General features: G+C 45.2%; 25 non-coding genes across 25 annotated transcripts; 12 read left to right on the top strand and 13 right to left on the bottom strand.

Annotated features, from left to right (window-relative positions):
- Positions 1–452: 452 nt before the first annotated feature.
- On the bottom strand, positions 453–559 carry LOC147666813 (U6 spliceosomal RNA). Its single transcript, XR_015304703.1, has one exon. It is a non-coding gene; the product is annotated as a U6 spliceosomal RNA (small nuclear RNA).
- A 714-nt stretch (positions 560–1,273) lies between these two features.
- Positions 1,274–1,346, top strand: TRNAR-ACG (transfer RNA arginine (anticodon ACG)). The gene has a single exon. It is a non-coding gene; the product is annotated as a tRNA-Arg (tRNA).
- Positions 1,347–2,366: 1,020 nt separating this feature from the next.
- On the bottom strand, positions 2,367–2,473 carry LOC147666815 (U6 spliceosomal RNA). Its single transcript, XR_015304636.1, has one exon. It is a non-coding gene; the product is annotated as a U6 spliceosomal RNA (small nuclear RNA).
- A 714-nt stretch (positions 2,474–3,187) lies between these two features.
- TRNAR-ACG (transfer RNA arginine (anticodon ACG)) lies at positions 3,188–3,260 on the top strand. Its single transcript has one exon. It is a non-coding gene; the product is annotated as a tRNA-Arg (tRNA).
- Positions 3,261–4,270: 1,010 nt separating this feature from the next.
- LOC147666817 (U6 spliceosomal RNA) lies at positions 4,271–4,377 on the bottom strand. Its single transcript, XR_015304704.1, has one exon. It is a non-coding gene; the product is annotated as a U6 spliceosomal RNA (small nuclear RNA).
- A 714-nt stretch (positions 4,378–5,091) lies between these two features.
- Positions 5,092–5,164, top strand: TRNAR-ACG (transfer RNA arginine (anticodon ACG)). Its single transcript has one exon. It is a non-coding gene; the product is annotated as a tRNA-Arg (tRNA).
- Positions 5,165–6,184: 1,020 nt separating this feature from the next.
- LOC147666819 (U6 spliceosomal RNA) lies at positions 6,185–6,291 on the bottom strand. The gene has a single exon (XR_015304647.1). It is a non-coding gene; the product is annotated as a U6 spliceosomal RNA (small nuclear RNA).
- Positions 6,292–7,005: 714 nt separating this feature from the next.
- TRNAR-ACG (transfer RNA arginine (anticodon ACG)) lies at positions 7,006–7,078 on the top strand. Its single transcript has one exon. It is a non-coding gene; the product is annotated as a tRNA-Arg (tRNA).
- Positions 7,079–8,088: 1,010 nt separating this feature from the next.
- Positions 8,089–8,195, bottom strand: LOC147666821 (U6 spliceosomal RNA). The gene has a single exon (XR_015304706.1). It is a non-coding gene; the product is annotated as a U6 spliceosomal RNA (small nuclear RNA).
- A 714-nt stretch (positions 8,196–8,909) lies between these two features.
- On the top strand, positions 8,910–8,982 carry TRNAR-ACG (transfer RNA arginine (anticodon ACG)). Its single transcript has one exon. It is a non-coding gene; the product is annotated as a tRNA-Arg (tRNA).
- Positions 8,983–9,992: 1,010 nt separating this feature from the next.
- On the bottom strand, positions 9,993–10,099 carry LOC147666823 (U6 spliceosomal RNA). The gene has a single exon (XR_015304707.1). It is a non-coding gene; the product is annotated as a U6 spliceosomal RNA (small nuclear RNA).
- A 714-nt stretch (positions 10,100–10,813) lies between these two features.
- On the top strand, positions 10,814–10,886 carry TRNAR-ACG (transfer RNA arginine (anticodon ACG)). Its single transcript has one exon. It is a non-coding gene; the product is annotated as a tRNA-Arg (tRNA).
- Positions 10,887–11,898: 1,012 nt separating this feature from the next.
- LOC147666825 (U6 spliceosomal RNA) lies at positions 11,899–12,005 on the bottom strand. Its single transcript, XR_015304708.1, has one exon. It is a non-coding gene; the product is annotated as a U6 spliceosomal RNA (small nuclear RNA).
- Positions 12,006–12,719: 714 nt separating this feature from the next.
- Positions 12,720–12,792, top strand: TRNAR-ACG (transfer RNA arginine (anticodon ACG)). Its single transcript has one exon. It is a non-coding gene; the product is annotated as a tRNA-Arg (tRNA).
- A 1,012-nt stretch (positions 12,793–13,804) lies between these two features.
- LOC147666827 (U6 spliceosomal RNA) lies at positions 13,805–13,911 on the bottom strand. Its single transcript, XR_015304709.1, has one exon. It is a non-coding gene; the product is annotated as a U6 spliceosomal RNA (small nuclear RNA).
- A 714-nt stretch (positions 13,912–14,625) lies between these two features.
- On the top strand, positions 14,626–14,698 carry TRNAR-ACG (transfer RNA arginine (anticodon ACG)). The gene has a single exon. It is a non-coding gene; the product is annotated as a tRNA-Arg (tRNA).
- A 1,020-nt stretch (positions 14,699–15,718) lies between these two features.
- On the bottom strand, positions 15,719–15,825 carry LOC147666829 (U6 spliceosomal RNA). Its single transcript, XR_015304710.1, has one exon. It is a non-coding gene; the product is annotated as a U6 spliceosomal RNA (small nuclear RNA).
- Positions 15,826–16,539: 714 nt separating this feature from the next.
- TRNAR-ACG (transfer RNA arginine (anticodon ACG)) lies at positions 16,540–16,612 on the top strand. Its single transcript has one exon. It is a non-coding gene; the product is annotated as a tRNA-Arg (tRNA).
- Positions 16,613–17,624: 1,012 nt separating this feature from the next.
- Positions 17,625–17,731, bottom strand: LOC147666831 (U6 spliceosomal RNA). The gene has a single exon (XR_015304711.1). It is a non-coding gene; the product is annotated as a U6 spliceosomal RNA (small nuclear RNA).
- Positions 17,732–18,445: 714 nt separating this feature from the next.
- TRNAR-ACG (transfer RNA arginine (anticodon ACG)) lies at positions 18,446–18,518 on the top strand. The gene has a single exon. It is a non-coding gene; the product is annotated as a tRNA-Arg (tRNA).
- Positions 18,519–19,535: 1,017 nt separating this feature from the next.
- On the bottom strand, positions 19,536–19,642 carry LOC147666833 (U6 spliceosomal RNA). Its single transcript, XR_015304712.1, has one exon. It is a non-coding gene; the product is annotated as a U6 spliceosomal RNA (small nuclear RNA).
- Positions 19,643–20,356: 714 nt separating this feature from the next.
- Positions 20,357–20,429, top strand: TRNAR-ACG (transfer RNA arginine (anticodon ACG)). The gene has a single exon. It is a non-coding gene; the product is annotated as a tRNA-Arg (tRNA).
- Positions 20,430–21,449: 1,020 nt separating this feature from the next.
- Positions 21,450–21,556, bottom strand: LOC147666835 (U6 spliceosomal RNA). Its single transcript, XR_015304695.1, has one exon. It is a non-coding gene; the product is annotated as a U6 spliceosomal RNA (small nuclear RNA).
- Positions 21,557–22,270: 714 nt separating this feature from the next.
- Positions 22,271–22,343, top strand: TRNAR-ACG (transfer RNA arginine (anticodon ACG)). The gene has a single exon. It is a non-coding gene; the product is annotated as a tRNA-Arg (tRNA).
- A 1,012-nt stretch (positions 22,344–23,355) lies between these two features.
- LOC147666837 (U6 spliceosomal RNA) lies at positions 23,356–23,462 on the bottom strand. Its single transcript, XR_015304713.1, has one exon. It is a non-coding gene; the product is annotated as a U6 spliceosomal RNA (small nuclear RNA).
- Positions 23,463–24,040: the final 578 nt, after the last annotated feature.

Here is a 24,040-nt window from a genome sequence, read left to right on the forward strand (position 1 = left end):
ATATGTCCTCCAAGCGCCTAGACACCTGGTGCCCAATCTGGCATGGTGTTTTTCAGCTTACCCGACCAATCCGGTTGCAAGGTGGACTTTAACAATACTGCTAAAAAGGCACTCCCAGACATCCCTGAGGCCTTCATTTGCATAGGCCCTGCCCTTCTCTTTGTCCTGCTTCCCACAAAGCAACACAACACTGCAGCAGTATAGATTTGGGGGTGGTGAAGAATAATGACAGTGAGGCTAAAAAAGAGAAAGAAAAGTCCCAGAAGTCCTGCAGGCTTCCTTGCTAAATGCAGCTGAACATAGAGCGCACCTTCTTTACTGCAAAGCAAATACATTAAAAATGTTGAGGAGAGACTAATTGAAAAATACATATTACGGGGACAGCACTGGGACCTGCTTTATTTTTTCAATTAGTCTTGAAAACAAAAAAGATTTCTCTCCTGAAAGCTGCTAAAAATATGGAACGCTTCACGAATTTGCGTGTCATCCTTGCGCAGGGGCCATGCTAATCTTCTCTGTATCGTTCCAATTTTAGTATATGTGCTGCCGAAGCGAGCACACTTTATTGATGAACTGACAATGTTTATAAACTCTCTAAATCTACAGTCTCTAGACATAGGGTGGCCTGGCAGAGATGCTCAGATGGCCAGTACGCATTCAAATCTGAGCCAATGGTCAAAAATGTATGAAGAGTAGCAATCCATTATTCTTCACTGCATTTGTGGTCCAAGACTAAACACACCGTAAGTATGTAGATGATACCAGGTTTGCAAAGGCTCCTGGGTCGGGCTACAGACAAGGAGCATTGTGACGTCACGTTGCCTGTGGAACAGTGATATTAAAAGTGAAAAAGCTGCACAGTAGGTTAGGTGAAGGGCTCTGAGAGTGGAAAGGCAGCATGCTTGGGTCCCTGGACAAGGTGAGCTTATGATAATGTGTCTGAATGTTCACCTGTGTTGTAATATTAAACCCCTTATTGTTGTAAACGCCTACTTACTAAGGAGTTCTCAAGCTCAGCCCCACACAGACCTGGAACTGATTATGTTAATGCAAACTATTTAAGAAACTGAGCCTGATCTAAAAGATTTCCTTGGATCTAGGACCATTTCGCCTAGCTTTTAGGTGCTTCCTTCTCCTAAAGTCCTTTGTAAAACTTGGGAAAACCTCACAGAACAGACTTCCAGGAGGTCAGATGGGTTTCCTTGTGCCTTCACACACACATACACACACTTTCTAGCCCACTTAAGGACAAAAGGATGCGTAAGTCTACATAGGGCCAGTGGCGCAATGGATAACGCGTCTGACTACGGATCAGAAGATTGTAGGTTCGACTCCTATCTGGCTCGGAAGGGTTGTAGGTCCCTGTTTGATTATATTCCTGTGGAATTTTTATTTACCTCAGACTTGTTGTAGGTTCAATATTCTCCAGCAGGACTCATCCAGCAGTTGTTCCACGGTAGAGCGCAAGTAATAGGACCACAGCTAGTTAAACGTTTCCCATTTGCTGCTGGACTCTATGTGATGGCCGTCACGTGGTGTGCTGCTTTTGTATTTCAACATGGGTCCCTGATACTCTTAATTGCGAAAAAGCTTGTTGACAAAAGTGTGTGTGCGCGAGGGTCTGTGGACGTAGGCAGGTGTGTGCACTTGAATGCTTACCCATTTACATGTGTGAGAGGAACAAACCAACTCCCTGTGGGCTGCAGGCTTACAACTGGTAGCCCCAGTAGCCAGGCAGAACCACAGGTAAGGAGAGAGAGAAAGTTGGTCCATTATTAGAGAAGGACCATAAGCATCTTGCACTGCTACCTTCTTCCCCTCTCAGCCACGATCAGCCACGATCGGCCAAGACCTCTCTATTAGGGTAGAGGGTGAACATTTCTTGGACCTCAGAAACTGAGGGATGTAGACCCAATATGTCCTCCAAGCGCCTAGAGACCTGGTGCTCAATCTGGCATGGTGTTTTTCAGCTTACCCGACCAATCCGGTTGCAAGGTGGACTTTAACAATACTGCTAAAAAGGCACTCCCAGACATCCCTGAGGCCTTCATTTGCATAGGCCCTGCCCTTCTCTTTGTCCTGCTTCCCACAAAGCAACACAACACTGCAGCAGTATAGATTTGGGGGTGGTGAAGAATAATGACAGTGAGGCTAAAAAAGAGAAAGAAAAGTCCCAGAAGTCCTGCAGGCTTCCTTGCTAAATGCAGCTGAACATAGAGCGCACCTTCTTTACTGCAAAGCAAATACATTAAAAATGTTGAGGAGAGACTAATTGAAAAATACATATTACGGGGACAGCACTGGGACCTGCTTTATTTTTTCAATTAGTCTTGAAAACAAAAAAGATTTCTCTCCTGAAAGCTGTTAAAAATATGGAACGCTTCACGAATTTGCGTGTCATCCTTGCGCAGGGGCCATGCTAATCTTCTCTGTATCGTTCCAATTTTAGTATATGTGCTGCCGAAGCGAACACACTTTATTGATGAACTGACAATGTTTATAAACTCTCTAAATCTACAGTCTCTAGACATAGGGTGGCCTGGCAGAGATGCTCAGATGGCCAGTACGCATTCAAATCTGAGCCAATGGTCAAAAATGTATGAAGAGTAGCAATCCATTATTCTTCACTGCATTTGTGGTCCAAGACTAAACACACCGTAAGTATGTAGATTATACCAGGTTTGCAAAGGCTCCTGGGTCGGGCTACAGACAAGGAGCATTGTGACGTCACGTTGCCTGTGGAACAGTGATATTAAAGGTGAAACAGCTGCACAGTAGGTTAGGTGAAGGGCTCTGAGAGTGGAAAGGCAGCATGCTTGGGTCCCTGGACAAGGTGAGCTTATGATAATGTGTCTGAATGTTCACCTGTGTTGTAATATTAAACCCCTTATTGTTGTAAACGCCTACTTACTAAGGAGTTCTCAAGCTCAGCCCCACACAGACCTGGAACTGATTATGTTAATGCAAACTATTTAAGAAACTGAGCCTGATCTAAAAGATTTCCTTGGATCTAGGACCATTTCGCCTAGCTTTTAGGTGCTTCCTTCTCCTAAAGTCCTTTGTAAAACTTGGGAAAACCTCACAGAACAGACTTCCAGGAGGTCAGATGGGTTTCCTTGTGCCTTCACACACACATACACACACTTTCTAGCCCACTTAAGGACAAAAGGATGCGTAAGTCTACATAGGGCCAGTGGCGCAATGGATAACGCGTCTGACTACGGATCAGAAGATTGTAGGTTCGACTCCTATCTGGCTCGGAAGGGTTGTAGGTCCCTGTTTGATTATATTCCTGTGGAATTTTTATTTACCTCAGACTTGTTGTAGGTTCAATATTCTCCAGCAGGACTCATCCAGCAGTTGTTCCACGGTAGAGCGCAAGTAATAGGACCACAGCTAGTTAAACGTTTCCCATTTGCTGCTGGACTCTATGTGATGGCCGTCACGTGGTGTGCTGCTTTTGTATTTCAACATGGGTCCCTGATACTCTTAATTGCGAAAAAGCTTGTTGACAAAAGTGTGTGTGCGCGAGGGTCTGTGGACGTAGGCAGGTGTGTGCACTTGAATGCTTACCCATTTACATGTGTGAGAGGAACAAACCAACTCCCTGTGGGCTGCAGGCTTACAACTGGTAGCCCCAGTAGCCAGGCAGAACCACAGGTAAGGAGAGAGAGAAAGTTGGTCCATTATTAGAGAAGGACCATAAGCATCTTGCACTGCTACCTTCTTCCCCTCTCAGCCACGATCGGCCAAGACCTCTCTATTAGGGTAGAGGGTGAACATTTCTTGGACCTCAGAAACTGAGGGATGTAGACCCAATATGTCCTCCAAGCGCCTAGACACCTGGTGCCCAATCTGGCATGGTGTTTTTCAGCTTACCCGACCAATCCGGTTGCAAGGTGGACTTTAACAATACTGCTAAAAAGGCACTCCCAGACATCCCTGAGGCCTTCATTTGCATAGGCCCTGCCCTTCTCTTTGTCCTGCTTCCCACAAAGCAACACAACACTGCAGCAGTATAGATTTGGGGGTGGTGAAGAATAATGACAGTGAGGCTAAAAAAGAGAAAGAAAAGTCCCAGAAGTCCTGCAGGCTTCCTTGCTAAATGCAGCTGAACATAGAGCGCACCTTCTTTACTGCAAAGCAAATACATTAAAAATGTTGAGGAGAGACTAATTGAAAAATACATATTACGGGGACAGCACTGGGACCTGCTTTATTTTTTCAATTAGTCTTGAAAACAAAAAAGATTTCTCTCCTGAAAGCTGTTAAAAATATGGAACGCTTCACGAATTTGCGTGTCATCCTTGCGCAGGGGCCATGCTAATCTTCTCTGTATCGTTCCAATTTTAGTATATGTGCTGCCGAAGCGAGCACACTTTATTGATGAACTGACAATGTTTATAAACTCTCTAAATCTACAGTCTCTAGACATAGGGTGGCCTGGCAGAGATGCTCAGATGGCCAGTACGCATTCAAATCTGAGCCAATGGTCAAAAATGTATGAAGAGTAGCAATCCATTATTCTTCACTGCATTTGTGGTCCAAGACTAAACACACCGTAAGTATGTAGATTATACCAGGTTTGCAAAGGCTCCTGGTTCGGGCTACAGACAAGGAGCATTGTGACGTCACGCTGCCTGTGGAACAGTGATATTAAAGGTGAAACAGCTGCACAGTAGGTTAGGTGAAGGGCTCTGAGAGTGGAAAGGCAGCATGCTTGGGTCCCTGGACAAGGTGAGCTTATGATAATGTGTCTGAATGTTCACCTGTGTTGTAATATTAAACCCCTTATTGTTGTAAACGCCTACTTACTAAGGAGTTCCCAAGCTCAGCCCCACACAGACCTGGAACTGATTATGTTAATGCAAACTATTTAAGAAACTGAGCCTGATCTAAAAGATTTCCTTGGATCTAGGACCATTTCACCTAGCTTTTAGGTGCTTCCTTCTCCTAAAGTCCTTTGTAAAACTTGGGAAAACCTCACAGAACAGACTTCCAGGAGGTCAGATGGGTTTCCTTGTGCCTTCACACACACATACACACACTTTCTAGCCCACTTAAGGACAAAAGGATGCGTAAGTCTACATAGGGCCAGTGGCGCAATGGATAACGCGTCTGACTACGGATCAGAAGATTGTAGGTTCGACTCCTATCTGGCTCGGAAGGGTTGTAGGTCCCTGTTTGATTATATTCCTGTGGAATTTTTATTTACCTCAGACTTGTTGTAGGTTCAATATTCTCCAGCAGGACTCATCCAGCAGTTGTTCCACGGTAGAGCGCAAGTAATAGGACCACAGCTAGTTAAACGTTTCCCATTTGCTGCTGGACTCTATGTGATGGCCGTCACGTGGTGTGCTGCTTTTGTATTTCAACATGGGTCCCTGATACTCTTAATTGCGAAAAAGCTTGTTGACAAAAGTGTGTGTGCGCGAGGGTCTGTGGACGTAGGCAGGTGTGTGCACTTGAATGCTTACCCATTTACATGTGTGAGAGGAACAAACCAACTCCCTGTGGGCTGCAGGCTTACAACTGGTAGCCCCAGTAGCCAGGCAGAACCACAGGTAAGGAGAGAGAGAAAGTTGGTCCATTATTAGAGATGGACCATAAGCATCTTGCACTGCTACCTTCTTCCCCTCTCAGCCACGATCAGCCACGATCGGCCAAGACCTCTCTATTAGGGTAGAGGGTGAACATTTCTTGGACCTCAGAAACTGAGGGATGTAGACCCAATATGTCCTCCAAGCGCCTAGACACCTGGTGCCCAATCTGGCATGGTGTTTTTCAGCTTACCCGACCAATCCGGTTGCAAGGTGGACTTTAACAATACTGCTAAAAAGGCACTCCCAGACATCCCTGAGGCCTTCATTTGCATAGGCCCTGCCCTTCTCTTTGTCCTGCTTCCCACAAAGCAACACAACACTGCAGCAGTATAGATTTGGGGGTGGTGAAGAATAATGACAGTGAGGCTAAAAAAGAGAAAGAAAAGTCCCAGAAGTCCTGCAGGCTTCCTTGCTAAATGCAGCTGAACATAGAGCGCACCTTCTTTACTGCAAAGCAAATACATTAAAAATGTTGAGGAGAGACTAATTGAAAAATACATATTACGGGGACAGCACTGGGACCTGCTTTATTTTTTCAATTAGTCTTGAAAACAAAAAAGATTTCTCTCCTGAAAGCTGTTAAAAATATGGAACGCTTCACGAATTTGCGTGTCATCTTTGCGCAGGGGCCATGCTAATCTTCTCTGTATCGTTCCAATTTTAGTATATGTGCTGCCGAAGCGAGCACACTTTATTGATGAACTGACAATGTTTATAAACTCTCTAAATCTACAGTCTCTAGACATAGGGTGGCCTGGCAGAGATGCTCAGATGGCCAGTACGCATTCAAATCTGAGCCAATGGTCAAAAATGTATGAAGAGTAGCAATCCATTATTCTTCACTGCATTTGTGGTCCAAGACTAAACACACCGTAAGTATGTAGATTATACCAGGTTTGCAAAGGCTCCTGGTTCGGGCTACAGACAAGGAGCATTGTGACGTCACGCTGCCTGTGGAACAGTGATATTAAAGGTGAAACAGCGGCACAGTAGGTTAGGTGAAGGGCTCTGAGAGTGGAAAGGCAGCATGCTTGGGTCCCTGGACAAGGTGAGCTTATGATAATGTGTCTGAATGTTCACCTGTGTTGTAATATTAAACCCCTTATTGTTGTAAACGCCTACTTACTAAGGAGTTCCCAAGCTCAGCCCCACACAGACCTGGAACTGATTATGTTAATGCAAACTATTTAAGAAACTGAGCCTGATCTAAAAGATTTCCTTGGATCTAGGACCATTTCGCCTAGCTTTTAGGTGCTTCCTTCTCCTAAAGTCCTTTGTAAAACTTGGGAAAACCTCACAGAACAGACTTCCAGGAGGTCAGATGGGTTTCCTTGTGCCTTCACACACACATACACACACTTTCTAGCCCACTTAAGGACAAAAGGATGCGTAAGTCTACATAGGGCCAGTGGCGCAATGGATAACGCGTCTGACTACGGATCAGAAGATTGTAGGTTCGACTCCTATCTGGCTCGGAAGGGTTGTAGGTCCCTGTTTGATTATATTCCTGTGGAATTTTTATTTACCTCAGACTTGTTGTAGGTTCAATATTCTCCAGCAGGACTCATCCAGCAGTTGTTCCACGGTAGAGCGCAAGTAATAGGACCACAGCTAGTTAAACGTTTCCCATTTGCTGCTGGACTCTATGTGATGGCCGTCACGTGGTGTGCTGCTTTTGTATTTCAACATGGGTCCCTGATACTCTTAATTGCGAAAAAGCTTGTTGACAAAAGTGTGTGTGCGCGAGGGTCTGTGGACGTAGGCAGGTGTGTGCACTTGAATGCTTACCCATTTACATGTGTGAGAGGAACAAACCAACTCCCTGTGGGCTGCAGGCTTACAACTGGTAGCCCCAGTAGCCAGGCTGAACCACAGGTAAGGAGAGAGAGAAAGTTGGTCCATTATTAGAGAAGGACCATAAGCATCTTGCACTGCTACCTTCTTCCCCTCTCAGCCACGATCGGCCAAGACCTCTCTATTAGGGTAGAGGGTGAACATTTCTTGGACCTCGGAAACTGAGGGATGTAGACCCAATATGTCCTCCAAGCGCCTAGACACCTGGTGCCCAATCTGGCATGGTGTTTTTCAGCTTACCCGACCAATCCGGTTGCAAGGTGGACTTTAACAATACTGCTAAAAAGGCACTCCCAGACATCCCTGAGGCCTTCATTTGCATAGGCCCTGCCCTTCTCTTTGTCCTGCTTCCCACAAAGCAACACAACACTGCAGCAGTATAGATTTGGGGGTGGTGAAGAATAATGACAGTGAGGCTAAAAAAGAGAAAGAAAAGTCCCAGAAGTCCTGCAGGCTTCCTTGCTAAATGCAGCTGAACATAGAGCGCACCTTCTTTACTGCAAAGCAAATACATTAAAAATGTTGAGGAGAGACTAATTGAAAAATACATATTACGGGGACAGCACTGGGACCTGCTTTATTTTTTCAATTAGTCTTGAAAACAAAAAAGATTTCTCTCCTGAAAGCTGTTAAAAATATGGAACGCTTCACGAATTTGCGTGTCATCCTTGCGCAGGGGCCATGCTAATCTTCTCTGTATCGTTCCAATTTTAGTATATGTGCTGCCGAAGCGAGCACACTTTATTGATGAACTGACAATGTTTATAAACTCTCTAAATCTACAGTCTCTAGACATAGGGTGGCCTGGCAGAGATGCTCAGATGGCCAGTACGCATTCAAATCTGAGCCAATGGTCAAAAATGTATGAAGAGTAGCAATCCATTATTCTTCACTGCATTTGTGGTCCAAGACTAAACACACCGTAAGTATGTAGATGATACCAGGTTTGCAAAGGCTCCTGGGTCGGGCTACAGACAAGGAGCATTGTGACGTCACGTTGCCTGTGGAACAGTGATATTAAAAGTGAAAAAGCTGCACAGTAGGTTAGGTGAAGGGCTCTGAGAGTGGAAAGGCAGCATGCTTGGGTCCCTGGACAAGGTGAGCTTATGATAATGTGTCTGAATGTTCACCTGTGTTGCAATATTAAACCCCTTATTGTTGTAAACGCCTACTTACTAAGGAGTTCTCAAGCTCAGCCCCACACAGACCTGGAACTGATTATGTTAATGCAAACTATTTAAGAAACTGAGCCTGATCTAAAAGATTTCCTTGGATCTAGGACCATTTCGCCTAGCTTTTAGGTGCTTCCTTCTCCTAAAGTCCTTTGTAAAACTTGGGAAAACCTCACAGAACAGACTTCCAGGAGGTCAGATGGGTTTCCTTGTGCCTTCACACACACATACACACACTTTCTAGCCCACTTAAGGACAAAAGGATGCGTAAGTCTACATAGGGCCAGTGGCGCAATGGATAACGCGTCTGACTACGGATCAGAAGATTGTAGGTTCGACTCCTATCTGGCTCGGAAGGGTTGTAGGTCCCTGTTTGATTATATTCCTGTGGAATTTTTATTTACCTCAGACTTGTTGTAGGTTCAATATTCTCCAGCAGGACTCATCCAGCAGTTGTTCCACGGTAGAGCGCAAGTAATAGGACCACAGCTAGTTAAACGTTTCCCATTTGCTGCTGGACTCTATGTGATGGCCGTCACGTGGTGTGCTGCTTTTGTATTTCAACATGGGTCCCTGATACTCTTAATTGCGAAAAAGCTTGTTGACAAAAGTGTGTGTGCGCGAGGGTCTGTGGACGTAGGCAGGTGTGTGCACTTGAATGCTTACCCATTTACATGTGTGAGAGGAACAAACCAACTCCCTGTGGGCTGCAGGCTTACAACTGGTAGCCCCAGTAGCCAGGCAGAACCACAGGTAAGGAGAGAGAGAAAGTTGGTCCATTATTAGAGAAGGACCATAAGCATCTTGCACTGCTACCTTCTTCCCCTCTCAGCCACGATCGGCCAAGACCTCTCTATTAGGGTAGAGGGTGAACATTTCTTGGACCTCAGAAACTGAGGGATGTAGACCCAATATGTCCTCCAAGCACCTAGACACCTGGTGCCCAATCTGGCATGGTGTTTTTCAGCTTACCCGACCAATCCGGTTGCAAGGTGGACTTTAACAATACTGCTAAAAAGGCACTCCCAGACATCCCTGAGGCCTTCATTTGCATAGGCCCTGCCCTTCTCTTTGTCCTGCTTCCCACAAAGCAACACAACACTGCAGCAGTATAGATTTGGGGGTGGTGAAGAATAATGACAGTGAGGCTAAAAAAGAGAAAGAAAAGTCCCAGAAGTCCTGCAGGCTTCCTTGCTAAATGCAGCTGAACATAGAGCGCACCTTCTTTACTGCAAAGCAAATACATTAAAAATGTTGAGGAGAGACTAATTGAAAAATACATATTACGGGGACAGCACTGGGACCTGCTTTATTTTTTCAATTAGTCTTGAAAACAAAAAAGATTTCTCTCCTGAAAGCTGTTAAAAATATGGAACGCTTCACGAATTTGCGTGTCATCCTTGCGCAGGGGCCATGCTAATCTTCTCTGTATCGTTCCAATTTTAGTATATGTGCTGCCGAAGCGAGCACACTTTATTGATGAACTGACAATGTTTATAAACTCTCTAAATCTACAGTCTCTAGACATAGGGTGGCCTGGCAGAGATGCTCAGATGGCCAGTACGCATTCAAATCTGAGCCAATGGTCAAAAATGTATGAAGAGTAGCAATCCATTATTCTTCACTGCATTTGTGGTCCAAGACTAAACACACCGTAAGTATGTAGATTATACCAGGTTTGCAAAGGCTCCTGGTTCGGGCTACAGACAAGGAGCATTGTGACGTCACGCTGCCTGTGGAACAGTGATATTAAAGGTGAAACAGCTGCACAGTAGGTTAGGTGAAGGGCTCTGAGAGTGGAAAGGCAGCATGCTTGGGTCCCTGGACAAGGTGAGCTTATGATAATGTGTCTGAATGTTCACCTGTGTTGTAATATTAAACCCCTTATTGTTGTAAACGCCTACTTACTAAGGAGTTCCCAAGCTCAGCCCCACACAGACCTGGAACTGATTATGTTAATGCAAACTATTTAAGAAACTGAGCCTGATCTAAAAGATTTCCTTGGATCTAGGACCATTTCGCCTAGCTTTTAGGTGCTTCCTTCTCCTAAAGTCCTTTGTAAAACTTGGGAAAACCTCACAGAACAGACTTCCAGGAGGTCAGATGGGTTTCCTTGTGCCTTCACACACACATACACACACTTTCTAGCCCACTTAAGGACAAAAGGATGCATAAGTCTACATAGGGCCAGTGGCGCAATGGATAACGCGTCTGACTACGGATCAGAAGATTGTAGGTTCGACTCCTATCTGGCTCGGAAGGGTTGTAGGTCCCTGTTTGATTATATTCCTGTGGAATTTTTATTTACCTCAGACTTGTTGTAGGTTCAATATTCTCCAGCAGGACTCATCCAGCAGTTGTTCCACGGTAGAGCGCAAGTAATAGGACCACAGCTAGTTAAACGTTTCCCATTTGCTGCTGGACTCTATGTGATGGCCGTCACGTGGTGTGCTGCTTTTGTATTTCAACATGGGTCCCTGATACTCTTAATTGCGAAAAAGCTTGTTGACAAAAGTGTGTGTGCGCGAGGGTCTGTGGACGTAGGCAGGTGTGTGCACTTGAATGCTTACCCATTTACATGTGTGAGAGGAACAAACCAACTCCCTGTGGGCTGCAGGCTTACAACTGGTAGCCCCCCAGTAGCCAGGCAGAACCACAGGTAAGGAGAGAGAGAAAGTTGGTCCATTATTAGAGAAGGACCATAAGCATCTTGCGCTGCAACCTTCTTCCCTTCTCAGCCACGATCGGCCAAGACCTCTCTATTAGGGTAGAGGGTGAACATTTCTTGGACCTCAGAAACTGAGGGATGTAGACCCAATATGTCCTCCAAGCGCCTAGAGACCTGGTGCCCAATCTGGCATGGTGTTTTTCAGCTTACCCGACCAATCCGGTTGCAAGGTGGACTTTAACAATACTGCTAAAAAGGCACTCCCAGACATCCCTGAGGCCTTCATTTGCATAGGCCCTGCCCTTCTCTTTGTCCTGCTTCCCACAAAGCAACACAACACTGCAGCAGTATAGATTTGGGGGTGGTGAAGAATAATGACAGTGAGGCTAAAAAAGAGAAAGAAAAGTCCCAGAAGTCCTGCAGGCTTCCTTGCTAAATGCAGCTGAACATAGAGCGCACCTTCTTTACTGCAAAGCAAATACATTAAAAATGTTGAGGAGAGACTAATTGAAAAATACATATTACGGGGACAGCACTGGGACCTGCTTTATTTTTTCAATTAGTCTTGAAAACAAAAAAGATTTCTCTCCTGAAAGCTGTTAAAAATATGGAACGCTTCACGAATTTGCGTGTCATCCTTGCGCAGGGGCCATGCTAATCTTCTCTGTATCGTTCCAATTTTAGTATATGTGCTGCCGAAGCGAGCACACTTTATTGATGAACTGACAATGTTTATAAACTCTCTAAATCTACAGTCTCTAGACATAGGGTGGCCTGGCAGAGATGCTCAGATGGCCAGTACGCATTCAAATCTGAGCCAATGGTCAAAAATGTATGAAGAGTAGCAATCCATTATTCTTCACTGCATTTGTGGTCCAAGACTAAACACACCGTAAGTATGTAGATGATACCAGGTTTGCAAAGGCTCCTGGGTCGGGCTACAGACAAGGAGCATTGTGACGTCACGTTGCCTGTGGAACAGTGATATTAAAAGTGAAAAAGCTGCACAGTAGGTTAGGTGAAGGGCTCTGAGAGTGGAAAGGCAGCATGCTTGGGTCCCTGGACAAGGTGAGCTTATGATAATGTGTCTGAATGTTCACCTGTGTTGCAATATTAAACCCCTTATTGTTGTAAACGCCTACTTACTAAGGAGTTCTCAAGCTCAGCCCCACACAGACCTGGAACTGATTATGTTAATGCAAACTATTTAAGAAACTGAGCCTGATCTAAAAGATTTCCTTGGATCTAGGACCATTTCGCCTAGCTTTTAGGTGCTTCCTTCTCCTAAAGTCCTTTGTAAAACTTGGGAAAACCTCACAGAACAGACTTCCAGGAGGTCAGATGGGTTTCCTTGTGCCTTCACACACACATACACACACTTTCTAGCCCACTTAAGGACAAAAGGATGCGTAAGTCTACATAGGGCCAGTGGCGCAATGGATAACGCGTCTGACTACGGATCAGAAGATTGTAGGTTCGACTCCTATCTGGCTCGGAAGGGTTGTAGGTCCCTGTTTGATTATATTCCTGTGGAATTTTTATTTACCTCAGACTTGTTGTAGGTTCAATATTCTCCAGCAGGACTCATCCAGCAGTTGTTCCACGGTAGAGCGCAAGTAATAGGACCACAGCTAGTTAAACGTTTCCCATTTGCTGCTGGACTCTATGTGATGGCCGTCACGTGGTGTGCTGCTTTTGTATTTCAACATGGGTCCCTGATACTCTTAATTGCGAAAAAGCTTGTTGACAAAAGTGTGTGTGCGCGAGGGTCTGTGGACGTAGGCAGGTGTGTGCACTTGAATGCTTACCCATTTACATGTGTGAGAGGAACAAACCAACTCCCTGTGGGCTGCAGGCTTACAACTGGTAGCCCCCCAGTAGCCAGGCAGAACCACAGGTAAGGAGAGAGAGAAAGTTGGTCCATTATTAGAGAAGGACCATAAGCATCTTGCGCTGCAACCTTCTTCCCTTCTCAGCCACGATCGGCCAAGACCTCTCTATTAGGGTAGAGGGTGAACATTTCTTGGACCTCAGAAACTGAGGGATGTAGACCCAATATGTCCTCCAAGCGCCTAGAGACCTGGTGCCCAATCTGGCATGGTGTTTTTCAGCTTACCCGACCAATCCGGTTGCAAGGTGGACTTTAACAATACTGCTAAAAAGGCACTCCCAGACATCCCTGAGGCCTTCATTTGCATAGGCCCTGCCCTTCTCTTTGTCCTGCTTCCCACAAAGCAACACAACACTGCAGCAGTATAGATTTGGGGGTGGTGAAGAATAATGACAGTGAGGCTAAAAAAGAGAAAGAAAAGTCCCAGAAGTCCTGCAGGCTTCCTTGCTAAATGCAGCTGAACATAGAGCGCACCTTCTTTACTGCAAAGCAAATACATTAAAAATGTTGAGGAGAGACTAATTGAAAAATACATATTACGGGGACAGCACTGGGACCTGCTTTATTTTTTCAATTAGTCTTGAAAACAAAAAAGATTTCTCTCCTGAAAGCTGTTAAAAATATGGAACGCTTCACGAATTTGCGTGTCATCCTTGCGCAGGGGCCATGCTAATCTTCTCTGTATCGTTCCAATTTTAGTATATGTGCTGCCGAAGCGAGCACACTTTATTGATGAACTGACAATGTTTATAAACTCTCTAAATCTACAGTCTCTAGACATAGGGTGGCCTGGCAGAGATGCTCAGATGGCCAGTACGCATTCAAATCTGAGCCAATGGTCAAAAATGTATGAAGAGTAGCAATCCATTATTCTTCACTGCATTTGTGGTCCAAGACTAAACACACCGTAAGTATGTAGATGATACCAGGTTTGCAAAGGCTCCTGGGTCGGGCTACAGACAAGGAGCATTGTGACGTCACGTTGCCTGTGGAACAGTGATATTAAAAGTGAAAAAGCTGCACAGTAGGTTAGGTGAAGGGCTCTGAGAGTGGAAAGGCAGCATGCTTGGGTCCCTGGACAAGGTGAGCTTATGATAATGTGTCTGAATGTTCACCTGTGTTGCAATATTAAACCCCTTATTGTTGTAAACGCCTACTTACTAAGGAGTTCTCAAGCTCAGCCCCACACAGACCTGGAACTGATTATGTTAATGCAAACTATTTAAGAAACTGAGCCTGATCTAAAAGATTTCCTTGGATCTAGGACCATTTCGCCTAGCTTTTAGGTGCTTCCTTCTCCTAAAGTCCTTTGTAAAACTTGGGAAAACCTCACAGAACAGACTTCCAGGAGGTCAGATGGGTTTCCTTGTGCCTTCACACACACATACACACACTTTCTAGCCCACTTAAGGACAAAAGGATGCGTAAGTCTACATAGGGCCAGTGGCGCAATGGATAACGCGTCTGACTACGGATCAGAAGATTGTAGGTTCGACTCCTATCTGGCTCGGAAGGGTTGTAGGTCCCTGTTTGATTATATTCCTGTGGAATTTTTATTTACCTCAGACTTGTTGTAGGTTCAATATTCTCCAGCAGGACTCATCCAGCAGTTGTTCCACGGTAGAGCGCAAGTAATAGGACCACAGCTAGTTAAACGTTTCCCATTTGCTGCTGGACTCTATGTGATGGCCGTCACGTGGTGTGCTGCTTTTGTATTTCAACATGGGTCCCTGATACTCTTAATTGCGAAAAAGCTTGTTGACAAAAGTGTGTGTGCGCGAGGGTCTGTGGACGTAGGCAGGTGTGTGCACTTGAATGCTTACCCATTTACATGTGTGAGAGGAACAAACCAACTCCCTGTGGGCTGCAGGCTTACAACTGGTAGCCCCAGTAGCCAGGCAGAACCACAGGTAAGGAGAGAGAGAAAGTTGGTCCATTATTAGAGAAGGACCATAAGCATCTTGCACTGCTACCTTCTTCCCCTCTCAGCCACGATCAGCCACGATCGGCCAAGACCTCTCTATTAGGGTAGAGGGTGAACATTTCTTGGACCTCAGAAACTGAGGGATGTAGACCCAATATGTCCTCCAAGCACCTAGACACCTGGTGCCCAATCTGGCATGGTGTTTTTCAGCTTACCCGACCAATCCGGTTGCAAGGTGGACTTTAACAATACTGCTAAAAAGGCACTCCCAGACATCCCTGAGGCCTTCATTTGCAAAGGCCCTGCCCTTCTCTTTGTCCTGCTTCCCACAAAGCAACACAACACTGCAGCAGTATAGATTTGGGGGTGGTGAAGAATAATGACAGTGAGGCTAAAAAAGAGAAAGAAAAGTCCCAGAAGTCCTGCAGGCTTCCTTGCTAAATGCAGCTGAACATAGAGCGCACCTTCTTTACTGCAAAGCAAATACATTAAAAATGTTGAGGAGAGACTAATTGAAAAATACATATTACGGGGACAGCACTGGGACCTGCTTTATTTTTTCAATTAGTCTTGAAAACAAAAAAGATTTCTCTCCTGAAAGCTGTTAAAAATATGGAACGCTTCACGAATTTGCGTGTCATCCTTGCGCAGGGGCCATGCTAATCTTCTCTGTATCGTTCCAATTTTAGTATATGTGCTGCCGAAGCGAGCACACTTTATTGATGAACTGACAATGTTTATAAACTCTCTAAATCTACAGTCTCTAGACATAGGGTGGCCTGGCAGAGATGCTCAGATGGCCAGTACGCATTCAAATCTGAGCCAATGGTCAAAAATGTATGAAGAGTAGCAATCCATTATTCTTCACTGCATTTGTGGTCCAAGACTAAACACACCGTAAGTATGTAGATTATACCAGGTTTGCAAAGGCTCCTGGTTCGGGCTACAGACAAGGAGCATTGTGACGTCACGCTGCCTGTGGAACAGTGATATTAAAGGTGAAACAGCTGCACAGTAGGTTAGGTGAAGGGCTCTGAGAGTGGAAAGGCAGCATGCTTGGGTCCCTGGACAAGGTGAGCTTATGATAATGTGTCTGAATGTTCACCTGTGTTGTAATATTAAACCCCTTATTGTTGTAAACGCCTACTTACTAAGGAGTTCCCAAGCTCAGCCCCACACAGACCTGGAACTGATTATGTTAATGCAAACTATTTAAGAAACTGAGCCTGATCTAAAAGATTTCCTTGGATCTAGGACCATTTCGCCTAGCTTTTAGGTGCTTCCTTCTCCTAAAGTCCTTTGTAAAACTTGGGAAAACCTCACAGAACAGACTTCCAGGAGGTCAGATGGGTTTCCTTGTGCCTTCACACACACATACACACACTTTCTAGCCCACTTAAGGACAAAAGGATGCATAAGTCTACATAGGGCCAGTGGCGCAATGGATAACGCGTCTGACTACGGATCAGAAGATTGTAGGTTCGACTCCTATCTGGCTCGGAAGGGTTGTAGGTCCCTGTTTGATTATATTCCTGTGGAATTTTTATTTACCTCAGACTTGTTGTAGGTTCAATATTCTCCAGCAGGACTCATCCAGCAGTTGTTCCACGGTAGAGCGCAAGTAATAGGACCACAGCTAGTTAAACGTTTCCCATTTGCTGCTGGACTCTATGTGATGGCCGTCACGTGGTGTGCTGCTTTTGTATTTCAACATGGGTCCCTGATACTCTTAATTGCGAAAAAGCTTGTTGACAAAAGTGTGTGTGCGCGAGGGTCTGTGGACGTAGGCAGGTGTGTGCACTTGAATGCTTACCCATTTACATGTGTGAGAGGAACAAACCAACTCCCTGTGGGCTGCAGGCTTACAACTGGTAGCCCCCCAGTAGCCAGGCAGAACCACAGGTAAGGAGAGAGAGAAAGTTGGTCCATTATTAGAGAAGGACCATAAGCATCTTGCGCTGCAACCTTCTTCCCTTCTCAGCCACGATCGGCCAAGACCTCTCTATTAGGGTAGAGGGTGAACATTTCTTGGACCTCAGAAACTGAGGGATGTAGACCCAATATGTCCTCCAAGCGCCTAGAGACCTGGTGCCCAATCTGGCATGGTGTTTTTCAGCTTACCCGACCAATCCGGTTGCAAGGTGGACTTTAACAATACTGCTAAAAAGGCACTCCCAGACATCCCTGAGGCCTTCATTTGCATAGGCCCTGCCCTTCTCTTTGTCCTGCTTCCCACAAAGCAACACAACACTGCAGCAGTATAGATTTGGGGGTGGTGAAGAATAATGACAGTGAGGCTAAAAAAGAGAAAGAAAAGTCCCAGAAGTCCTGCAGGCTTCCTTGCTAAATGCAGCTGAACATAGAGCGCACCTTCTTTACTGCAAAGCAAATACATTAAAAATGTTGAGGAGAGACTAATTGAAAAATACATATTACGGGGACAGCACTGGGACCTGCTTTATTTTTTCAATTAGTCTTGAAAACAAAAAAGATTTCTCTCCTGAAAGCTGTTAAAAATATGGAACGCTTCACGAATTTGCGTGTCATCCTTGCGCAGGGGCCATGCTAATCTTCTCTGTATCGTTCCAATTTTAGTATATGTGCTGCCGAAGCGAGCACACTTTATTGATGAACTGACAATGTTTATAAACTCTCTAAATCTACAGTCTCTAGACATAGGGTGGCCTGGCAGAGATGCTCAGATGGCCAGTACGCATTCAAATCTGAGCCAATGGTCAAAAATGTATGAAGAGTAGCAATCCATTATTCTTCACTGCATTTGTGGTCCAAGACTAAACACACCGTAAGTATGTAGATTATACCAGGTTTGCAAAGGCTCCTGGGTCGGGCTACAGACAAGGAGCATTGTGACGTCACGCTGCCTGTGGAACAGTGATATTAAAGGTGAAACAGCTGCACAGTAGGTTAGGTGAAGGGCTCTGAGAGTGGAAAGGCAGCATGCTTGGGTCCCTGGACAAGGTGAGCTTATGATAATGTGTCTGAATGTTCACCTGTGTTGTAATATTAAACCCCTTATTGTTGTAAACGCCTACTTACTAAGGAGTTCCCAAGCTCAGCCCCACACAGACCTGGAACTGATTATGTTAATGCAAACTATTTAAGAAACTGAGCCTGATCTAAAAGATTTCCTTGGATCTAGGACCATTTCGCCTAGCTTTTAGGTGCTTCCTTCTCCTAAAGTCCTTTGTAAAACTTGGGAAAACCTCACAGAACAGACTTCCAGGAGGTCAGATGGGTTTCCTTGTGCCTTCACACACACATACACACACTTTCTAGCCCACTTAAGGACAAAAGGATGCGTAAGTCTACATAGGGCCAGTGGCGCAATGGATAACGCGTCTGACTACGGATCAGAAGATTGTAGGTTCGACTCCTATCTGGCTCGGAAGGGTTGTAGGTCCCTGTTTGATTATATTCCTGTGGAATTTTTATTTACCTCAGACTTGTTGTAGGTTCAATATTCTCCAGCAGGACTCATCCAGCAGTTGTTCCACGGTAGAGCGCAAGTAATAGGACTACAGCTAGTTAAACGTTTCCCATTTGCTGCTGGACTCTATGTGATGGCCGTCACGTGGTGTGCTGCTTTTGTATTTCAACATGGGTCCCTGATACTCTTAATTGCGAAAAAGCTTGTTGACAAAAGTGTGTGTGCGCGAGGGTCTGTGGACGTAGGCAGGTGTGTGCACTTGAATGCTTACCCATTTACATGTGTGAGAGGAACAAACCAACTCCCTGTGGGCTGTGGGCTGCAGGCTTACAACTGGTAGCCCCAGTAGCCAGGCTGAACCACAGGTAAGGAGAGAGAGAAAGTTGGTCCATTATTAGAGAAGGACCATAAGCATCTTGCACTGCTACCTTCTTCCCCTCTCAGCCACGATCGGCCAAGACCTCTCTATTAGGGTAGAGGGTGAACATTTCTTGGACCTCGGAAACTGAGGGATGTAGACCCAATATGTCCTCCAAGCGCCTAGACACCTGGTGCCCAATCTGGCATGGTGTTTTTCAGCTTACCCGACCAATCCGGTTGCAAGGTGGACTTTAACAATACTGCTAAAAAGGCACTCCCAGACATCCCTGAGGCCTTCATTTGCATAGGCCCTGCCCTTCTCTTTGTCCTGCTTCCCACAAAGCAACACAACACTGCAGCAGTATAGATTTGGGGGTGGTGAAGAATAATGACAGTGAGGCTAAAAAAGAGAAAGAAAAGTCCCAGAAGTCCTGCAGGCTTCCTTGCTAAATGCAGCTGAACATAGAGCGCACCTTCTTTACTGCAAAGCAAATACATTAAAAATGTTGAGGAGAGACTAATTGAAAAATACATATTACGGGGACAGCACTGGGACCTGCTTTATTTTTTCAATTAGTCTTGAAAACAAAAAAGATTTCTCTCCTGAAAGCTGTTAAAAATATGGAACGCTTCACGAATTTGCGTGTCATCCTTGCGCAGGGGCCATGCTAATCTTCTCTGTATCGTTCCAATTTTAGTATATGTGCTGCCGAAGCGAGCACACTTTATTGATGAACTGACAATGTTTATAAACTCTCTAAATCTACAGTCTCTAGACATAGGGTGGCCTGGCAGAGATGCTCAGATGGCCAGTACGCATTCAAATCTGAGCCAATGGTCAAAAATGTATGAAGAGTAGCAATCCATTATTCTTCACTGCATTTGTGGTCCAAGACTAAACACACCGTAAGTATGTAGATGATACCAGGTTTGCAAAGGCTCCTGGGTCGGGCTACAGACAAGGAGCATTGTGACGTCACGTTGCCTGTGGAACAGTGATATTAAAAGTGAAAAAGCTGCACAGTAGGTTAGGTGAAGGGCTCTGAGAGTGGAAAGGCAGCATGCTTGGGTCCCTGGACAAGGTGAGCTTATGATAATGTGTCTGAATGTTCACCTGTGTTGCAATATTAAACCCCTTATTGTTGTAAACGCCTACTTACTAAGGAGTTCTCAAGCTCAGCCCCACACAGACCTGGAACTGATTATGTTAATGCAAACTATTTAAGAAACTGAGCCTGATCTAAAAGATTTCCTTGGATCTAGGACCATTTCGCCTAGCTTTTAGGTGCTTCCTTCTCCTAAAGTCCTTTGTAAAACTTGGGAAAACCTCACAGAACAGACTTCCAGGAGGTCAGATGGGTTTCCTTGTGCCTTCACACACACATACACACACTTTCTAGCCCACTTAAGGACAAAAGGATGCGTAAGTCTACATAGGGCCAGTGGCGCAATGGATAACGCGTCTGACTACGGATCAGAAGATTGTAGGTTCGACTCCTATCTGGCTCGGAAGGGTTGTAGGTCCCTGTTTGATTATATTCCTGTGGAATTTTTATTTACCTCAGACTTGTTGTAGGTTCAATATTCTCCAGCAGGACTCATCCAGCAGTTGTTCCACGGTAGAGCGCAAGTAATAGGACCACAGCTAGTTAAACGTTTCCCATTTGCTGCTGGACTCTATGTGATGGCCGTCACGTGGTGTGCTGCTTTTGTATTTCAACATGGGTCCCTGATACTCTTAATTGCGAAAAAGCTTGTTGACAAAAGTGTGTGTGCGCGAGGGTCTGTGGACGTAGGCAGGTGTGTGCACTTGAATGCTTACCCATTTACATGTGTGAGAGGAACAAACCAACTCCCTGTGGGCTGCAGGCTTACAACTGGTAGCCCCAGTAGCCAGGCAGAACCACAGGTAAGGAGAGAGAGAAAGTTGGTCCATTATTAGAGAAGGACCATAAGCATCTTGCACTGCTACCTTCTTCCCCTCTCAGCCACGATCAGCCACGATCGGCCAAGACCTCTCTATTAGGGTAGAGGGTGAACATTTCTTGGACCTCAGAAACTGAGGGATGTAGACCCAATATGTCCTCCAAGCACCTAGACACCTGGTGCCCAATCTGGCATGGTGTTTTTCAGCTTACCCGACCAATCCGGTTGCAAGGTGGACTTTAACAATACTGCTAAAAAGGCACTCCCAGACATCCCTGAGGCCTTCATTTGCATAGGCCCTGCCCTTCTCTTTGTCCTGCTTCCCACAAAGCAACACAACACTGCAGCAGTATAGATTTGGGGGTGGTGAAGAATAATGACAGTGAGGCTAAAAAAGAGAAAGAAAAGTCCCAGAAGTCCTGCAGGCTTCCTTGCTAAATGCAGCTGAACATAGAGCGCACCTTCTTTACTGCAAAGCAAATACATTAAAAATGTTGAGGAGAGACTAATTGAAAAATACATATTACGGGGACAGCACTGGGACCTGCTTTATTTTTTCAATTAGTCTTGAAAACAAAAAAGATTTCTCTCCTGAAAGCTGTTAAAAATATGGAACGCTTCACGAATTTGCGTGTCATCCTTGCGCAGGGGCCATGCGGATCTTCTCTGTATCGTTCCAATTTTAGTATATGTGCTGCCGAAGCGAGCACACTTTATTGATGAACTGACAATGTTTATAAACTCTCTAAATCTACAGTCTCTAGACATAGGGTGGCCTGGCAGAGATGCTCAGATGGCCAGTACGCATTCAAATCTGAGCCAATGGTCAAAAATGTATGAAGAGTAGCAATCCATTATTCTTCACTGCATTTGTGGTCCAAGACTAAACACACCGTAAGTATGTAGATTATACCAGGTTTGCAAAGGCTCCTGGTTCGGGCTACAGACAAGGAGCATTGTGACGTCACGCTGCCTGTGGAACAGTGATATTAAAGGTGAAACAGCTGCACAGTAGGTTAGGTGAAGGGCTCTGAGAGTGGAAAGGCAGCATGCTTGGGTCCCTGGACAAGGTGAGCTTATGATAATGTGTCTGAATGTTCACCTGTGTTGTAATATTAAACCCCTTATTGTTGTAAACGCCTACTTACTAAGGAGTTCCCAAGCTCAGCCCCACACAGACCTGGAACTGATTATGTTAATGCAAACTATTTAAGAAACTGAGCCTGATCTAAAAGATTTCCTTGGATCTAGGACCATTTCGCCTAGCTTTTAGGTGCTTCCTTCTCCTAAAGTCCTTTGTAAAACTTGGGAAAACCTCACAGAACAGACTTCCAGGAGGTCAGATGGGTTTCCTTGTGCCTTCACACACACATAAACACACTTTCTAGCCCACTTAAGGACAAAAGGATGCATAAGTCTACATAGGGCCAGTGGCGCAATGGATAACGCGTCTGACTACGGATCAGAAGATTGTAGGTTCGACTCCTATCTGGCTCGGAAGGGTTGTAGGTCCCTGTTTGATTATATTCCTGTGGAATTTTTATTTACCTCAGACTTGTTGTAGGTTCAATATTCTCCAGCAGGACTCATCCAGCAGTTGTTCCACGGTAGAGCGCAAGTAATAGGACCACAGCTAGTTAAACGTTTCCCATTTGCTGCTGGACTCTATGTGATGGCCGTCACGTGGTGTGCTGCTTTTGTATTTCAACATGGGTCCCTGATACTCTTAATTGCGAAAAAGCTTGTTGACAAAAGTGTGTGTGCGCGAGGGTCTGTGGACGTAGGCAGGTGTGTGCACTTGAATGCTTACCCATTTACATGTGTGAGAGGAACAAACCAACTCCCTGTGGGCTGCAGGCTTACAACTGGTAGCCCCCCAGTAGCCAGGCAGAACCACAGGTAAGGAGAGAGAGAAAGTTGGTCCATTATTAGAGAAGGACCATAAGCATCTTGCGCTGCAACCTTCTTCCCTTCTCAGCCACGATCGGCCAAGACCTCTCTATTAGGGTAGAGGGTGAACATTTCTTGGACCTCAGAAACTGAGGGATGTAGACCCAATATGTCCTCCAAGCGCCTAGAGACCTGGTGCCCAATCTGGCATGGTGTTTTTCAGCTTACCCGACCAATCCGGTTGCAAGGTGGACTTTAACAATACTGCTAAAAAGGCACTCCCAGACATCCCTGAGGCCTTCATTTGCATAGGCCCTGCCCTTCTCTTTGTCCTGCTTCCCACAAAGCAACACAACACTGCAGCAGTATAGATTTGGGGGTGGTGAAGAATAATGACAGTGAGGCTAAAAAAGAGAAAGAAAAGTCCCAGAAGTCCTGCAGGCTTCCTTGCTAAATGCAGCTGAACATAGAGCGCACCTTCTTTACTGCAAAGCAAGTACATTAAAAATGTTGAGGAGAGACTAATTGAAAAATACATATTACGGGGACAGCACTGGGACCTGCTTTATTTTTTCAATTAGTCTTGAAAACAAAAAAGATTTCTCTCCTGAAAGCTGTTAAAAATATGGAACGCTTCACGAATTTGCGTGTCATCCTTGCGCAGGGGCCATGCTAATCTTCTCTGTATCGTTCCAATTTTAGTATATGTGCTGCCGAAGCGAGCACACTTTATTGATGAACTGACAATGTTTATAAACTCTCTAAATCTACAGTCTCTAGACATAGGGTGGCCTGGCAGAGATGCTCAGATGGCCAGTACGCATTCAAATCTGAGCCAATGGTCAAAAATGTATGAAGAGTAGCAATCCATTATTCTTCACTGCATTTGTGGTCCAAGACTAAACACACCGTAAGTATGTAGATTATACCAGGTTTGCAAAGGCTCCTGGGTCGGGCTACAGACAAGGAGCATTGTGACGTCACGCTGCCTGTGGAACAGTGATATTAAAGGTGAAACAGCTGCACAGTAGGTTAGGTGAAGGGCTCTGAGAGTGGAAAGGCAGCATGCTTGGGTCCCTGGACAAGGTGAGCTTATGATAATGTGTCTGAATGTTCACCTGTGTTGTAATATTAAACCCCTTATTGTTGTAAACGCCTACTTACTAAGGAGTTCCCAAGCTCAGCCCCACACAGACCTGGAACTGATTATGTTAATGCAAACTATTTAAGAAACTGAGCCTGATCTAAAAGATTTCCTTGGATCTAGGACCATTTCGCCTAGCTTTTAGGTGCTTCCTTCTCCT

Source organism: Lissotriton vulgaris, unplaced genomic scaffold, assembly GCF_964263255.1.
Source record: "Lissotriton vulgaris unplaced genomic scaffold, aLisVul1.2 SCAFFOLD_2072, whole genome shotgun sequence".
Classification (NCBI taxonomy): domain Eukaryota; kingdom Metazoa; phylum Chordata; class Amphibia; order Caudata; family Salamandridae; genus Lissotriton; species Lissotriton vulgaris.